The sequence below is a fragment of the Prunus persica genome, chromosome G3, assembly GCF_000346465.2.
Source record: "Prunus persica cultivar Lovell chromosome G3, Prunus_persica_NCBIv2, whole genome shotgun sequence".
In the NCBI taxonomy this organism is placed as follows: domain Eukaryota; kingdom Viridiplantae; phylum Streptophyta; class Magnoliopsida; order Rosales; family Rosaceae; genus Prunus; species Prunus persica.
This window is the reverse complement of record NC_034011.1, coordinates 11,545,893-11,551,023: the sequence shown is the minus strand read 5'-3', so window position 1 is coordinate 11,551,023 and position 5,131 is coordinate 11,545,893.

The window sequence follows — 5,131 nt, the reverse complement described above, 5'->3', positions numbered from 1 at the left end:
CGTGTTTAGTCTGCTAAAGTTCTAGAAAATAGTCGAGGATGAGAATAGACGACCAACTCAAACAAATCCCCGTCGTTAAAAAGGAAAAATATGACACATGTTAAAAGAAAAAGGCCGCAAGATATACATACAACGACGACAACTAAAATTTTACGCCGTTAAATATAATTTACACGACAAGAAAAAATATGACGTCTTTAAATACATGAGAAGACGACGTTATTGAAATATACTACGTCTCTTATTTACAAACAACCGTCGTGAAATAAATTTTCCACTTCGATTTTTCTAAAAAAGATGACGTGGAAATAGTTGTCAGTGTCATTATTTACGACGTATGTATTTATACAGTTGACGTTGAAATGCGAAACAACGTCGGTGGAATTTATATAGTCGACGTTGTATTTATATCTATCATCATTACTCACGACGCACTTAATAATATAGACGACGTTGAACTTCTAAACAACGTCGGTTCCAAATAAATGAGAGCCGTATTACAGAACATATAGACGGCGTTGATTATGATGAGAGCCGTATTACAAATAACGTCGTTTAATTGTTATTAGACGGCGGTTATAATGAATTTCCGTCGGAATTCATTTCGTTCCTCTTCGTTTATAAAAGAACTTGCGACGTGGAAAATGTATGATGACGTCGTATTTTTTAACGTTCAGATTATATATCTCGTTTTTTAGACGTCGGTATTATGGGATTGGAGTCGTATTATTTTGAATTACATGGCGGTTCTTAATCCTTCCCCGACGTGATATCCTGAATAATTGCTTCACAATTGCGTCGTGGTTCTTCATTGTTACGTTGCTTTAAGACGTCGGTAAATATGCTGAATAACTGGTTCACAATAACGTCGTGTTTTATTTGAACGTAGAAAGTGAAGAAATCACATTACAATATATTACAAAATTAATGTCATACACTGCCAATTACATAAGCATCATTCAATCCATATATCTTCACACCCATCTCGAATATTTTGACCGCCTAACTCACCCACCAGTTCATCAAATGTGTCAACATTTGGCATCCCTCTAGTAAATGGCTCACACTCAATTATCACATCACCTAAGACTTCATCACCAATAACATCATTATATTCTCTATTAGGCATTGATAACACTACCGACCAACCACGATGCATCGGGTCGTCAACAAAAAATATTTGTTTGACTTGAGAAGCCAAAACAAATTGGTCATTCCTATGTCCAATTTTACTCAAATCTACAAGGGTAAATCCAAGTTCGTCGACTACAAGGACCAGAACTATCTATCCAATCACACCTAAAGACTGGGATTGTAAACTTTTGGTAGTCAAGGTCCCAAATTTCTTGAATGACACCATAGAAACCCATATTTGAGAGAATTGGGTTTTTATCCTTGGCACTAGCAACTTGCATGGTATGTGCAAGTAAATAAACTCCACTATTTGAGTTGTCCGCACATCATCTTGTGCCTTGATATTGAATTTAATACCTTTAATAAGATAGCTCCTATATAATGGCACTGACATGTTTGGACCAGCTGCTAGCCACCTTAAATTTTCTGATACGCCATGATTGTCTTCCTCAAGTTCACTTTGAACCTGCAAATTAATCATATCTTAATTCAATCTAACATATAAATAAGAAGAAAATTAAAAGAGAAATATGTTATTCAACAATATATACCTTGAAGCGTAGCCATTGAATGAAAGTGCTATTGTGCTTATCCTGCAGCCACTTTGTTCTCTTTCTAAATTTTGGATAAGCAGTCTTGATGTGAATCATATGTTGCCTACATGACACGAAAAATTCAAGCATTACGGTCCTAAATATAGAAGATAAACATAAGAAATAATTTAAAATGGAAACTTAAAGAATAAAGCTCATACGTACTCGATATAAGGTAGGACTTCCTCCGTATTCTCCAAGACATATAGATGTGCTTGATTCAACAGGTCCTGATCAACTACGCTCACTGTGCAACCTGATAATGGCTTTGAAAGTCCCATCTTTTGGCTTGAAGGCACTCCAACTGTACTAACATCAGATAAATGCTGAGTACAACACTCTACCGCTTCTTCAGCTATATACCGCTCAGCAATGCAACCTTCGGGACGAGTACGATTCTGAACATACCCCTTCAGCACTTTCATATATCTTTCAAACGGATACATCCACCTAAAATATACTGGCCCACATAGACGAACTTCTCTGACAAGATGTACTACTAGATGAACCATGATATCAAAGAATGAAGGGGGAAAGTACTTCTCAAGCAAACACAGAGTAACTACTACATCTTCTTCCAACTTATCTAGCTTGGAAACATCAACAGTCTTTGCACATATAGCATTGAAGAAGAAGCACAAACGAGTTATTGCATACCTTGCAGGCTTCTCCAAAACAGAACGAATTGCCACAGGGAGCAATTGTTGCATTAAGGTATGACAATCATGTGATTTAAGGCCAAGAAGTCTTGAATCTTGTAAAGATACAAGATTTTTAATATTTGAAGAATAACCTTCAGGGACCTTCATACCATAGAAAGAATTGCAAACCTCTCTCTTCTCTGCTCTTGACAAATTCCAAGGCCCAGGAGGCAAACGAGTACGTCTTTCTCCATACTCGGATTGCAAATCAGTTTTGACCCCCATGTTCAATAAATCTAATCGAGCAGCAATCCCATCTTTATTTTTTCCAGGGATCTCCAGCAATGTACCAATGATACTATCGCAAACATTCTTCTCAATGTGCATAACATCTAGGGCATGCCTCACAGGAAGGTATTTCCAATACTCGAGATCAAAGAATATTGATTTCTTCTTCCAACAAACTCTGTCACCATTTTCAACCATATGCAGCACTTCTTCTCCGGTTAATGGCTCGGGAGGTATGCCATATTCAGGTTTCCCATTAAAAGCTGCACGTTGCCTCCTATATGGATGATTGATTGGTAACCATTTTCTATGCCCAATGTAACAAATTTTGTGGCCATTTTTCAACCTGTGACTAGGTGTATCATCGCCGCATATTGGACAAGCTTTATATCCTTTAACAACACAACCAGATAAGTTTCCATAGGCGGGGAAATCATTAATTGTCCACATTAATGCAGCTCTGAGTGTAAAGTATTCTCCATTATGTGCATCATACACTCCTCTAATCCCAACCCACAAGGATTTTAAATCATCAATCAAAGGCTCCAAGTAGACGTCTATATCATTTCCGGGTTGTTTAGGACCGGAAATCAATAAGGTTAACATCATGAACTTTCGTTTCATGCACAGCCATGGAGGGAGATTATATGTAACTAAGATAACCGGCCAACAACTATATCTGCTACTTAGAGAACTGTGGGGATTGAATCCATCAGATGAAAGAGCCAATCTCAAGTTTCTCGGCTCATTACCAAACTCAGGCCATTTATCATCAAGAAGTTTCCAAGACGGGGAATCCGCCGGATGAGACATCTGACCGTCAATTGATTTTCTAGCAGCATGCCACCAAGTCAAACTCTTAGCTGTCTCATGTGATTGAAACATCCTTTTAAACCTTGGAATTGGGGGAAAATACCACACCACCTTCGCTGGCACACCCTCTTTCAAGATTGAATCTTTGCCTTCCTTCCACCTTGAGATACCACAAGTAGGACAATTAGTTGAATCCTCATACTCCTTCCTATACAAGATGCAATCATTGGGGCATGCGTGCATTTTCTCATAACTCAGCCCCAATGCACACAAAGTCTTTTTAGCCTCATACATGGAGGTTGGTATTGTATTTCCTTCTGGAAGCAAATCGCCTTGAAGTATCAATAATTCTGTAAAACAGACATCACTCATCCCATGTTTTGCCTTCAAATTATACAACTTCACTAATGCCGATAACTTCGTGTACTTTCTACAACCAGGGTACACTGGTTGATCTCCATCCCCAATCACATTGGCAAACTCATACGGATCCGAACCAAAATCACCAAAATCATTATCATCCATATCAATTTCTTCAGACACAAAACTGTACCTACTATGGCCATCATCTTCTTCAACATTTCTACTAGCATTAGTAGTTGCTTCCCAAGGTTCTCCGTGAAATGTCCAATTCTTATAGCTTTGGTCAATTCCATTAAAGTATAAGTGATCCCTTATAATTCCAACCCCAAACAACTTCAAATTAACACATTTAACACATGGACAACGGATATGTGTTGTAGTTAGAAGATTTTCTACAGCAAAGTTCAAAAATGCTTCCACCCCAAATTCATAAGCCTTCGATCTTCTATCCGAGTGCATCCATGACTTATCCATCTCCGACACTATAACCTATTATCTATAATAAAGTGAAAATACAGGCAATGACCATCACTATAGCAGATTATACAATGATCTAATCGCAAGTAATACACAACAGAGACGACGGGTTTTAAACAAAAACAGACGTATTTGGCATATATAGACGACGGATTTTCAACAGACGTCGTCTATTATAAGTAATACAAACGACGGTTTATGAAAAAACCGTCGTGTATAAGTAATACAACGACGGTAGTTTAAAAAAATCGTCGTGTAATCGTCGTCGTAAGCCTTAAAATTCGTCGTGTCTCAGTTTATTTTCAAGAACACAAAACCCATTAAGAACACAACATATATATGAAACCAAGCAAGAAACCAACATATACATGAAACCAAGCATGAAAACAATAAATCCATTCCCAATTCAACATAACATAGGGTGATTAAAAGATACGAAAAAATTAAATCCATTCCCAATTCAACATAACAGATAATGTAATCCATGAACCCATTAAACAGAAAATCCATGAACCCATACCTATAAGCACATTATTAACAGATCGCAAAGCATACACATAAAACCCTTTAACAAAACAACCTAATATCATTCAATGAATTTACAAGGGGAAGATAGGGTTTATACTTACAGGTTGGACGAGCTCACAGATTCGACGGAGCCTGGAGAGTGCAACTTTTAATTAGAGCAGAAGTGAGAGAGCGAAATGTTATGTCGCGCGAAATCTGAAAATTTTAGGTTTTAGGGTTCGAAGTATAAGAATAAGAGCCAAATCTAAAAAAATTTAGGTCGCGCGAAAATTTTTAGAGTTCGCGCTCTTTAAA